A 14579-nucleotide genomic window follows, 5' to 3' on the forward strand; every position below is an offset into this window, starting at 1 on the left:
GAGGCCGAGATCTCAACCTGATAGATATCTTGGTTTAGTATTAACCGAGAATCAGGACATCCTGATTATGGATGGAGATGAACCGGCAACCTACAAGCAAGCGATGGCAAGCACCGACTCTGCTAAATGGCAAGAGGCCATGAGATCTGAAATGGATTCCATGTTTGATAATCAAGTCTGGGACTTGGTTGACTTACCCGAAGGTTATACACCGATCGGATGTAAGTGGATTTTCAAGTTGAAAACCGACAAAGATGGAAATGTATTCATTTACAAAGCTAGATTGGTGGCAAAAGGTTACAGACAAGTTCATGGTATTGATTACGATGAAACCTTTTCACCAGTTGCAATGCTTAAATCCGTTCGGATCCTCCTAGCGATTGCTGCATATTACGACTATGAAATATGGCAGATGGACGTCAAAACCGCCTTCCTTAATGGTTATTTGGAAGAAACTGTGTATATGACACAGCCTGAAGGTTTTGTCGACCAAAACAATGCTGGGAAGGTTTGTAAGCTTAAGAAGTCCATTTATGGATTAAAGCAAGCAAGCAGAAGTTGGAATCTGCGTTTCGATGAAGCCATCAGTAAGTTTGGTTTTATCAAGAATCCAGATGAATCTTGTGTTTACAAGAAGGTCAGTGGGAGTGACATCACCTTCCTAGTCTTATATGTCGATGACATATTGCTCATTGGAAACAGCATTCCGTTGTTAGAGTCTGTAAAGGCCTGGCTTGGAAAGTGCTTCTCAATGAAAGACTTGGGAGAGGCTCAGTACATACTAGGCATCAAGATCTATAGGGATAGATCGAAAAGGATGATTGGATTGAGTCAAAGTACTTATATTGATAAGGTACTTGCTCGATTTGGCATGGAGGAGGCCAAAAGAGGTCACCTGCCAAAGTCACATGGCATAACCCTAAGCAAGAAGCAGTGTCCACAGACACCTGATGAGCGGGTAAGAATGAATCAGATTCCATATGCTTCGCTTATTGGATCTATCATGTATGCCATGATATGTACTAGGCCAGATGTGTCATATGCCTTGAGTGCTACGAGTCGTTACCAATCAGACCCAGGAGAGGCGCATTGGACTGCGGCCAAAAATATCCTAAAGTACCTGAAAAGGAACAAGGATAAATTCCTGGTGTATGGTGGTACAAAGGATTTGGTTGTGGAAGGTTATACCGACGCAAGCTTCCAGACAGACAGAGACGATTTGAAATCGCAATCTGGATATGTGTTATGTCTAAATGGAGGGGCGTTTAGTTGGAAGAGCGCAAAGCAGAGTACAACTGCAGATTCTACAACTGAAGCCGAATACTTGGCAGCTGCTGAAGCAGCTAAGGAGGCTGTTCGGATTCGTAAGTTCGTTGGCGAACTTGATGTTGTACCCTCTATAAAGGGTCCAATAGCCCTCTATTGTGACAACAATGGAGCTACTGCTCAGGCCAGAGAGCCTAGAGAACATCAGAAGGTCAAACATGTCAAGCGGCGATTTCACATGATTCGAGAATGGAAATCAGAGGGTGAAATCAGAATTTGCAAAGTTGGAACGGATGACAATGTAGCCGATCCACTTACTAAACCTTTGCCTCAAGTGAAGCACAACAAGCACGTTGAGGCAATGGGAATCAAGCATGTAGGAGACTGGCTTTGATTTCCTTGTTTAGTGTTTTAGTTAATTTTGAGAAAAGTTAATGTAAGACACTAAGGAAAACCATTCATGTTTTGGAGTAATATAAAATTTCATGCAACATTTTATTACTCCGTTATGCTATTTAATTGTGGTTTAGGATTAAATAATGAGTCCATTCGATTCTGAGAATATTCAAAATAGGGTATCAAGACCAGTCTTGGTAAGGAAACACCTATTAAGTGAACATTGAATATTATAATCGAAAATTATCCCTAATCAAGGTCATTTAAACGATGGACGATTAATGACCAATTGAGATTAGTGTGTAGTCTGATTTATAGCACCGTTTCATGTGCTACGAGGACATGATTGTCATAAATCATTTGCACAGGTATTGGTTTAGAACCATACTGGATCGACCTATGAGAATACTTTAAGAAATTAAAAATTTGTCATAAGTATACTTCTCATTATGGCTATCGGAACCTATTTCCTCGACCATGAGTACTGTGAGTTCTCTTGTTTGAGTACTAGTTCGCTTTGATGTTGTCAAACGTCTGCCGTAATAGGGGATTATAACGGCAACACTCGGGCGGCTAGGTCCTCTCAGTAAGAGGAGCTACATTACAAGACTGGGAATGTCCCCCTAGTAAAATAGGGAAGATGTCTTTGTTGTATTCAAGGCCTCTCGTAGAGCGAGACTGTAAAATGCATGGCCGTGCTCGGATGGATTTTAGAAATCATCTGTTTATTGACAGTCGGACTCGGAATCGGGAAACACTTCTGGACGTAATAAGGATGACAAAATAAATCTTACCTTATAGTTCATGAAGAGACATTAAGCGACATAGGAAAGGGCTGTACACAAAATGAGCACTTGTCCGGAAGGACAAGTGGGAGATTGAAAGGAATGGTGTCCTTCGAACAAGTGTACTATTCCGTTAGCGGGTTCAGAATTATTAGAAAGCTAATATATTCAGTAAGGTCAAGTGATCGGAATGCCTGGGTGGAGGCCGCTTCCGATCAGTAATATTAATGGATAATTAATATTACAGCTTAATCTTGACTGAACCCTTCGGGTCACACCCAAGCATTCAACAAACCGAAACGACGAATTAATTCGGAAGGAATTAATGAGTCGACCGAGTAATATTTATTTAGACGTCGGAAATTCGAGCTTAGAGCGTCGAAACCGAGCGTCGGAAGTCGAGTCGAAAAATAGTGAAAGACGAGACGAGAAATAGTAATAAATCAACAAAAGACCAAAATACCCCTAGCATCGGAATGCCCTAGCAAACCGAGTGCTAAGGGCGTATGGCCTAGCATGGTGGCTAGCATGCGCACCAAGCCGAGCCTAGGCTGGCTGGTGCGTGCTAGCGCACTCATGCTAGCATCGCAAGGCTAGGCGCTGCCTAGTGCGTGCTAGCATGCTAGGCGCAGCCTTGTGCGCGCAATGGCTAGCAAGCCATGCCGCAACAAGCTGCTGGAGCTAGCACGCTAGGCGCGCCAGCCCGCAACAGCTAGCAGCAGCATGGCTAGGCCATTGCTTGCTGCCTAGCAGCGCTGGCCAAGGCACAAGGCCAGCAGCAGCAGCCCGCACAAGCATGCTGGGTGTGCTGGCCAGCAGCAGCAGCAGCCCGCATGCAAGTGCTTGGCTTGCTGGGCGTGGCTGCCACGGACAACAGCACATGGCAGCCCACCTTGGCTGCCTTGGTGCCCAAGGGTGGGTGCCATGTGGCTTGTGGTCCTTGAGTGTGTGGGGAGTGAGGTGGCCGGTTATGGGAGAGGGAGTGGGGAGCAAGTTTGGTCCCCCCCTTCTCCAAATGGTCCTCACCTAACCACTCACATGAGCTTGCCACTTGTTGATTTATTACTAGCTTGATTATTGATTTTATTTTAGCTTTAAAATAAAATGGAAAAATCATACTATCCCACATTGATGGGAGAGTAAATGATACTCCCATCATTTCCTATAAATACCCAAGTATGGGCATTAGGAAAGATGCTTGAGTAAGAGTTGGAAAAGGCATCACAATTAGTGAAAACCTTTGAACTCAATATTATTACTCGGGTTTTGTTGGTCGGGTCTTGCTAACTCCAAGACATTGGACCTAGTCGGTTTTGTTGGTGCGGGTGGACTTCGTTGGAGGTCTCCGTGCGAGCGGGACTTGAAGCTTTCAAGTAAGAGCTCATTTGGAGCGAAGCACGCGTCAAGGGTAATTAGCTTATCTTAATCTTGTGATTAATTATGTTTATGGTTTTATTTATTGCGAGTGCGGTCTTGGTTTTGGGTTTGTTTCCGCGGTGAGTCGGACTCACCAAACCCCAACATTAAGAACCAAAATTAGACCAGACGGAAGTCTTAAATGATAGTTTCCAATAGCAAGTGCAGCAAATTTTTCTCCATTTCCTACTCGAAGTGTGACTTCCCCTTTTGCTAACTTCTTACTCCCTTCTAAGCCCTGCATGTTATTAACAATGTGAGCACCACAACTGGTATCGAATACCCAAGTTGAAGAAGAAGTAAGATTAATTTCTACAACAAAAACCTTAGGTAACTCTTTACCTTCCGTTCTCACTGGTGTATAATGGGGACACCCAAGTATGTGGCAAGACCACCTACCGCAATAGAAGCACTAGCTTCCCTCCTTCTTCAAGTACTCCTCTGAGTGGTTGATCAAAAGGTTGACTAGTGTCACTGTCGAGCCTTCATCATCATGAATAAGCTTGACTAGATCAAATCCATCATGGAGCGAGAACAGGATAATACCATGTGCAGAGTCATCATCGAATGGCCTCCCTAGGGCATCAATCTGGTTGAATAATCCAATCAGTTCATTGACATGGGTCCTAACTGACTAACCAGGCATGAGTTTCTTAGCCATAATCTTACAATGGATGTTGTAAGTCTCAAACCTTACACTGTCAGTCCAGGAGTAGTAAATCTGAGGTATCGAATTAACGACATCTCTTACATTATAGTCGTTGAAGCCTCCACTTCCTAGCCTTCCAATGCCACCTCGACATATGGCACGAAGACATTCATGCAGATTGGTCAACTCATAGTGCCTGAACCTTCCATTCCAACAAGTTGGAATAGATTCTAAAATGAGATTCCTGATTTTCTCTGCATCCGAAACATCTTTCGCATGCCTTTCAGGAGTAAAACCAACAGTATATCTGCTCTCAATGGGTATATACAAACGAGCTTCAAGCTTTTGACTTTTGAGAACATTTCTCAGCTCGTTTTCCCATTCCCTGAAGTTTATGAGATTCAGCCTTAATTTCAATTTGTTAGGCAAAATAGTGTTGTCGTAAAGGTTATTCATCTACAAACAAAATTAAAACGAGGCAAAGTTCAATAATTATGTTTATTAAATTTAAAGTACCATAAACGGTTTAAATTTGGTAACTTTAAAGCACTTTATTCAATTAAATGATCCCAATTTGAATTAAGTGATTCCAAGACCCTTTATTTGCGCAATAATTGACCGGACTTTGGCCCTACCATCAACCATTACATTTTCAAGGTGAGTAAACTCTTTACTGATTACAACTCTTTGTAATTCTTGGTTGAATAATTAATCATCACATGTTTAATTATTACCCTTAGCTTCAAGGTTCTAAACTCTTTAGGTAACCCTGTTGAGTATAACCAATTAAAATTGTAAAACTTGATTTACCCCAACTTTCCCAAGATATAATATGACACCCAGCTTTGGCATGACTCATCATAAATATCAAAGGTTTATCGGGTTTTTAATTGGAAAAGCAACCTCAATATTACCAGGACCTAGATTCATTATGTTTGTGATTAATATAGTGAACTCTAGAGCATCATCACAAGCATCAATAAAATGTAACATGCATAATCTACTAATGCATAGATAAACATGACATAGTATGGCCCCTTAATCCTAAGAAAACTAATAAAGCAGAAAATGCTCCCACTTGAATCTTCATCTTATTCCTTTGGGCCTCCACTCCATTGGCTTCTTGGATCAACTGCAACCTGTAATATTATTCTATTCTATCTACTACTTAAACAAAACAAAATAAATTACAAAAATACTTAACGGTATGCATACCGCATTTAGATTACAAAAATACAAAACGATGCGCATATCGTATTTAGAATCTATGGGCCATACTAGTCTATATACAGCAATAAATAATATCATATATTATAAAGTGCCACATAATAAATCACTCATCATGCTTTCCTAAACTACAAAATCAAATGTTCATAATTAAGGAAACATGGCTCTAAATATCTCATATTTTAATTAATTACTGCAATTAGATAATATCATATATTATTTCTAACTAACCATAAAATATCATATATTTTATTTTAGGTAAGAGATAAAATCAAATCATATTTTAATTATGGAAGATAAATCATATTTATTTTCCATGATTATCCTAACTAATTTAGGAGATTCTATCCTAATTGGCTAGCCAATCACATAATTTTAAATCAATTATTATCCAAAATTAATTATGGGATAATCTCATTAAATCAATTATTATCCAAATAGAATCTTTTTCTCCATAATTATCCAAACTTAACAAAATTAACCACTTTAACTTTGTTAATTATCTTTTCAAAATCAAAAATTATATTTTTTTTAAATTTTTTTTTCTTTTTTGAGAACCGTGCACCAGCCATCGTGGTATGGCCAGCCGAAGCCGGCCACGGTGGCCGTACACCGTGAGGTGTACGCTGCTTGCAGCGGTGCACAGCAGCAGCAACAATGTCGCGCAACCCTTGCATGGTGCTGTTGTTGCTGCCCCTCCCTGACCCGCCTACTGCCCCGCCCCGACCCTCCTTCCAGACCACCTGCAGCGGCAGCCGCTGTGGCTGCGCTACCCAGCTACGGTTGTCGCTGCTAAAAACCTTCTTTTTTTTAATTTTAATTTAAATAATAAACAAAACAATTTTGTTAAAATTAAATTAATCTTAATGTGGTCCAATTAATTTAATATTCAATCTTGAAATTAGGGTTCTTCATGAAATTAATCCCCAAATTTAATTTAACTCTTAAATTAAATAATTTGATCATGAAAATTCATAATTTAGCATGAAATCAAATAGATTAAATTCATTAAACACATAGCAATTAAATTAATTCAAAAACCAAAACACAAATTTCACAAATTAGGGTTTATGGTTTTGAAATTTTCGAAAATTAAGGTTGGGTGGGTCGAAATTTTCGAGTGATTTAGGGGCAAAATTCGGATCTTTAATGGCTAATTTGGAGCAAATTAAACAATTTTTAATGATTCTATACTGTTAAATCACATTTAAAATAATTATTGACCTATAATTAAATTATTCTCCCTCCTAATTGAGTTAAAATTGTGGACTATTAATGAATTAATATTCAATATATGTACATGCATAGGCTAACTGATACCACTGTAGGAGTTTATAGGTACGATTGCGGAAAACATGAATCATATTCATATAGCACCTAATCCCAAGATCATGCATAACACATAAAGAATTAGAATTAATACCTTTGTAGCGTGATTCCACGTGTGATCGAACAAGAACAAGGGAGACAAAGAACCTCAAACGGGATTCCTCTACTTGGTCCACAGGCACAAATTAAGACCTCCACTAATACTAGTTAGTTGCAATTGAACCCTTCAATTGACCTTCTAATGAGAAGAACGAGCAACGAACCAACCACGAACCACCACACGCGCCACTAGGGGTGGCCGGCCGTGAGTCCAAGGGGAAGGAGAGAGAGAGAGCCGTGGGTTAGAGAGAGAGTGAGAGGGTTTTGGGATTTGGTTGCCTTGATTCACAATCAACTGTTAATTGTATGTCAATTGTTATGTCATACAACCCTAGGCATGGATCTTATTTATAGATCTCATCTCTAAATAAGAGTCCATGACAAAGCCCAAAACCTAACTCCAATCTAACTATGCTAGCCCAATCCAATTCATGATTAGTTACTTGCTCATGAGGCCCATAAATGGGCCTCTAACTTGCTTAACCCAATACCCTTGTGTGTGACCTCATAGGATCCATTCTAGCGGGCTTTGGACTATTTGACTAGCCCAAAGATCATTGATCATAGTCTAGCAACAGATAATGACGACCCAAAAGAATGAATTTATTATCTCCATAATAGTGATCCTTGATATATCTAGTAATTGCACTTATCGAAGACATAACTCCTTCAGTATATCAGCCTAAAAAAAAGGATATAATATATCAAACATTTACATTTCTTAATCTAAACATTTACCTTTCTAGAACTTGATAATTTTTATCACTTAAATCTAAATTAACTTTACTAAAGTTTTGAAGAATATTACACGGTTACAAAATCTAACACATTTATCGTCTACATGCAAATTAAATAATTATAATAAAATACCATGCAAATTCATTAGGGCCAATTGTAAGAACTCTTTTTAAAGACAAGCCATAGCGCGCATTGTTTGTGCCAGAATCGCTAGCATCTTATAAATATATTACTTTTATATCATAGTTTTTGTATTAAATAGTACTTCAAAATAAATCCATTTATGATACATTTTAATAAACGACTTAAAAAATATTTCAGTCATTATTAACATTACAACGTTGTACGATTAGTCAGGTCACGATACAACAAAACTTAAGCTGTGCGATTAGCTAGGTTACACGATATCAACACTTAGCATTTCAACTTTACGTCAAGTGTCGTGCCTTGAAGGTAACGTACTAATCATTAGTATGGCACTTGAATTATTTGGATAGATTTTTTAGGATGAAAAGATGGATATATGTGGATTAACTTTGTAGGATAAAAAGTTAGTTTAGAGTTTTATTTTCAATAAAATTTGGATAGATTAATTAGGATAAAATTGTTGGTCTAGAATTTTGTTTTCGATAAAACTCTAATATTTCATATATATATATATATATATATATATATATATATATATATATATATATATATATATATATATATATATATATATATATATATATATATATATATATATATATATATATATATATATATATATATATATTAGCAATTATCTTATAAATTCGTTAACTTTCACCAAGTAGTGCATATGACAAATAAACATTACTGTGATACATTGACACGTGTAGTACGTGCCAAGTCAATGAAATTCGTATAGATTTTTAAGATAATAAATTATTTATAGTTCTATTTTCGATTAACTTCAAAAATTTGGCATGTACTCCCTCCGTCCCCTTTTGATAGTCACTTATGCCATTTTTAGTGACCCAAAATGTTAGTCACATTTGCTTTTTTCAAGTATCATTAGTATTATTTTTTTACCAAAATTCTCGATAGACCCCCTCGTTGGAGACAAATATGTGAAAGAGTGTATAAAGAATGTACGATTTGCGACAACGATTGTAGCTCTGCTGAACGGATTTTTTTATTTGTTTCAATTATCATGTACTTGTTATATTTAAATTTATGTGTACATATCGTAGGACTTTTATTTATGAATTACATTTAAATCTCTTTCCACATGTTGTTTACGATTTTTTATTTATGAATCAATCTTTATTCTTAAAAAAAAAAAAAGACATTCTTAAAATGAAACCCATTATAACAATAGTCCAAACAAATTGAAATATAAGAAAATTAAATAACTAAAATGTAAAAATCAAAGATGCATTTATAAAAACGTTATTAAAACCTTGAGAAAAGAAATTATATTTTATTTAAATTATCTTTTCTATTTATTTTTCTTGACATATTCTTTTTAGAACTTATTACTAAATACTTTTTAAAATTATTTTTATAAACTAATATTATAAAATAAAATGAAACAAACACACCCTAAATTTCTAAATTTTTGGTGCTCACATGATAATTAGTTAAATTAGAAGACATACCTGCATCGTCTTTAGATTCTTTATTGATGCTTGTCTTTTTTTCGTCATTTAGAATCTCGACTTGATAATAGGAAACTACATCGGCATGATCAAGGCTAGAAAATATTTGAGGATTGCACGTTGTAATCAATAATTTTCTACCATGAGAAGAGTGATTAATTGGAAAAGCAGAATTAAGGCAATTCCAATCTCTACTATACCAAATATCATCAAGAATAACTAAGTAATTCTTCTTTTTTAGCATATCACAAAGTTTCCCATGTAGTTCTGTATCTTCTAATTCCTCAACTAACTTCTCTTCGTGGTTTGTGATGAGTTGGTCGACAATATCCTTACAGATGTCTTTGAGTTGAGGTTATTGAGATACATATGCCCAAGCACAACCGTCGAAATGATCCTATGAGGACATTTATCACGAAGTATAAGTATAACTAGGATTTGTAATTAGTATGATTAAATACTCCACCCGTCTCTAAAAGATTTACCTAGTATATAATACTTTAAACAAATGTCCATGAACTATTACACCATAACTCTATGGGTAAATTTTCCTACTTACAACTCCAAAGTCCTAGAAAATAGGGCCTATGTATTTTGGAGTAAATATGATGGAAATATTTTAAATATGTCTTTAAATTGGTAAATGATACCATAATATGGTATGATGGTATACTCTAAGTTTTCGAATTGAATAACTAGGGATTTTAACATGTGAGCGTGGTATGACTAGCCTTTTGAGAAAAATTATTATCGGTGACCTTTATGCCATATGCTTGTTTGTATGATATTTTATTATTACTATTTTCATATAGCTGTGAAATGTGTTGGATGTTGTGTATTACACAATGTTCGAAACTCTAATAGAGTTGCTTTCATCTGCGAGGGAATGGTAAAAAAAAAAAAAAAATTCTAGATATATAAATGTCTAATAAATTTTAAGTACTTATTGAGATGAATTGGATAATTAAGTAATACATCACACAATTACATAATTTTTATACTTGTAGACACCTAAAAATGTATCCCCAAATCCAAACTCGGTGATGAATGACCTTTTACTGCCAATTGGTCAAGTTGCGTATTAGGATTAAGAATTGCTTAAAGTCTTATCCCATTTCTATTTCAATCAACCTTATCCAATCCAATTCTAGCCCAAACATCCACTCAAACTCTTTTCCTAGCCCAAAATCCACAAACCATAACCTATTTTTCTCTTTTAATGACCACATCCAAAACCGAGTAAAACTAAATTTTTGGCCCATAACTTTGTTCCAAATGTGATTAGTTGAATAGGTCTTGAAATAAGATTCCAACGGTATATTGTAAGCCCTACTCTATTTTAAAATGAAGAAAATATGAGCAAAACACTTAAACTTGGCCCAAAAACAACACCCTTGCACTCAAACGATCATATCTTAAAATCTTGATAACATTTTGACCTAGTTCCAATTGGGTTGGAAAGTATACTTAAAGACCTAATGACAAAAAATTTCAAATTTAGTTTATATCAATTATAATTTCAAGTTAGAATAAGAACGCTCAATTAGAATAAGATTATACTTAACAAATATGGCACAACCCAAATTAAATTAACTAGTTTTGTAAAACCGTAAAAACAAGGTAGCACCTTTATATTGTTAAGTTTGAAAACCTCCCTTGCAAGAGTAGTTTCTCCGATGCCACCCATTCCATGAACAACCAAAACGGCGTGTTGACCATCTCTTGTTAATGTATCCATCAATTTTGATACGCTTTCATCAAGGCCGACAACTTCTTTATCACCAACATGAGGATAGGTTCGTCTTTCCTCGGCGAGAAATTTCCTATTTGTAACAAGGGAGGAGTGGTTGTACATACTATAGGAGCTCTGTATGCCATATGCTTGTAACCTAGAAGACATCTTCAATATCTTAGCATTAAGAACATCAATATTTGACCAATATTGTGTAGAGGCTTAACATTCTTCCAACAACAGGCTAACCATTTAAGGCCTTCCCAACCAAAAAAGGCATGATTTTGAGGTTTATGCACAATGTGCAGTATGTAAGTCTCGATAAGATCTTCAGATTTAAATGTTAAATCTTTGATATCAGATACCCATTTGCGAAGTAAAGCATTTTTGTTTTGCTTCTCATCTGCATCATATAGAAAACATTTCATCCATTCAAACTCACTTTGAAGTTCTTCAACTTTGTCTGAAACTGCTGCTAAATGCTTTACTACTTACAACAGTAACTTTCCAAGCCATGTAGATGTTAATTTAATGGATGAACTGGCCATTCTTTCTACTTTTTTCTAAATTAATTATGAGAGTATCAGACTTTGTGGGAGTAATATTTTGAAAATATTTTGGTTAACAAGTGTATTAGTTTCCTTTTTTATAAAGTATTTTTACCCTTAAATGTTTATTCGTAATTGCTTGTAAGATAGAACCTTTTCAAGTATGGCTCCTACCATGTAAGTGTCCTTTTTTGCAAGCATTCCTTGCTTGTAATACAGTTGTAATGTTAAGTAGGTTGTGCCTTTCATCTTTACAAGCATTCCTTTTTTGCAAAATAGCAATAAGTACGAGAATCCTAGACACCTTTTCAAGTGGGTCGCCTACCACGTGGTTGCCCTTATTTGCAAGCATTCCTTACTTGCGATTTAGCTATAAGACCAAGTTTAATTAGTCGTTAACCCTTTCAATTTGGTTACCTACCGTATGGTTGTCCATCTTATCATAACTATAAGGCCGTGTAAGTCAACCACCTTTTCAAGTGGGCCATCTACCATATGGCCAACCTCCTTTGCAAGTATTCCTTGGTTGGAAAATAGCTCTAAAGCCGAGTTAGCCATCTACCTTTTTAAGTGGGCCTCTAGCCTTTTACCATGTGGCCATCTTCCTTTGAAATAAATCATTGCTTGCAATATAGCTATAAGGCCAAGTTATCTACTTTTTCAATTTGGCTTCCTACCATATGGTCGTCCTCATTTGCAAGCATTCCTTACTTGCAATGTAGTTATGAGGTCAAGTAGGCCATCCACCTTTACAAGCTAAGTTGTAATACTCCGTATTTTTATTATATTTTATATATATAAATTAATTATTTTTTAGTTATGAGGTCAAGTAGGCCATCCACCTTTACAAGCTAAATTGTAATACTCCGTATTTTTATTATATTTTATATATATAAATTAATTATTTTATTTATTTTATTCATTAAAATGATTTGTTTAATTTTAAAAAGAAATTATTTATTTAAATAAATTGTAAGTGTGTATAAATTAAATGAATCATAAATTGAGGCAACAAAAGTATTTTCAATTAGATAAATCCTATTTAAATAAATGGACCAACTTATTGGAAATTCAAACGCCCAATAAGTTGGCCCAAGTGAAAAGTTGAGGGAGAGTGGAAATTAGTAATGGCAATGTTGTAATTATGAGTTTTGTTTTAAAAAAGGGAGTATAAATACATAAAACCTCAAGATTTTTCCACTCAACATTCATAATTGTCAAATTTCACAAAAAGTTTTAAAGGTTTTCTCTTTATTTTCTCTCTCATTTTTCTCCTTTTTTTTCTTCTCTTTTTCTTTTTCTTTTTCCCCTTTTCCCACGCCACTCTCTTCTCTCCTTCTTCTTCCTCCCTCACGCCGGCAGCACCACCGGCAGCGCCACCACCACCACTAAACATGGGTATCGTGCCGTGCCAGGCCGGGCCGTGTCGGCTTCCCGGCGGGCCATGTTGTGCCGTGCCAAATTTTGGACACCCCAGCCCACGGCACGGCACGACCCACGTGCCTGACGGACCGTGTCGTGCCGGGCAGCGGGCCAACCCGAATTTTTTTTTTATTTTATTTTTATTTTTAAATATATATGTATATAAAAAAAATCGATATATATATATTTTTTTTTAACAACTTAAGTTTATATAAATAAATTTATTAATTTATGTTTATGTTAATGTTAATATATTTTTTTTTCAATCAACTTTAATTTAATTAAGTTTATATAAATAATTTATATTTAATTTTATATAAATAATTTTATTAATTTAGCAATAAACAACAATGCATATAATTAAAAAAATTTACGAGTGTGATAAGCCGATAACACAAAAAATTGATGAATAACTTATTTGATTATATGCCGGTACAATAAATCGATAATACAAAAAATTAATGATAATTAAAAATAGTACAATAATTGGTAAATAACTTCATTTTATTATACGGAATACGAGGTTCAATAATACAAAAATTGTACAATAGTATGTAATGTAAATATGTAATTATTATTCTTCGTCTTCGTCTTTTTCTTATTCAAATTCATCGGCCAATTGAATTGATTGAGAACTAGTAGAACCCGATGTTCCTTCATCGACGTCGTTTTGTGCATAAGTACGATCTTGGAAACGAGTTTCGGCATCCAACCAATCCTTGAAGCAAACACACATTTCAAGTGTTTGGGGTTTTAGTCTTGTTCTTCTATCGTCTAAAACCCATCCCGACGCACTAAAAGCTCTTTCGGAGGCAACAGAGGAGACTTGGATAGCAAAAATATCACGAGCCATTGCCGCCGAAATTGGATGTTTTGTGCTTTGTGATTTCCACTAATCAAGGATGTCGAGGCCGAACTTCTATTCATCGTTCATGCCTTTCATGAAGTCGTAACTTAAGTACATTTGCAACTCCGAAACATCGTTTTGTGTTCTCCTAGGTGATGATTCCGTACCTGAAAACTTAGACATCATGTTAGCAGCTTGTGCAAATAAACCTTTGGCCCTTTTACTTACGTTTTTGGATGTTTGAGAAGGGGCAAATCGAGACACGGTTCCATATTTAGATTCATAAACTCTATATAAAGAGAAAAAAAATCATTAGTCACCTTAGTTTTAAAAGTTTCAACATCATCTTCAAAATCCATGTGTAGGGAATATTTCAAGCATTACCCCAAACTTGAGCCCCACTGTGATCATACACTAAAGCATGGTGGCGTCCAAAGGGAAGGAAGCTAGAGCAAAAGAGTCGCCAACAAGTTTTAGGAACTTGTAAACCGTTCACGAGGTGA

At 35.8% G+C, this 14579-nt stretch overlaps 1 pseudogene; it reads right to left on the minus strand.

Annotated features, from left to right (window-relative positions):
- The window catches only part of LOC145578097 (putative disease resistance protein At1g50180), a 30213-nt pseudogene extending 18406 nt beyond the window's left edge, over window positions 1-11807 (minus strand).
- Window positions 11808-14579: the final 2772 nt, after the last annotated feature.

The sequence above is a fragment of the Chenopodium album genome, chromosome 14 (genome assembly GCF_948465745.1).
Source record: "Chenopodium album chromosome 14, dcCheAlbu1.1, whole genome shotgun sequence".
NCBI classification, from domain to species: Eukaryota; Viridiplantae; Streptophyta; class Magnoliopsida; order Caryophyllales; family Amaranthaceae; genus Chenopodium; species Chenopodium album.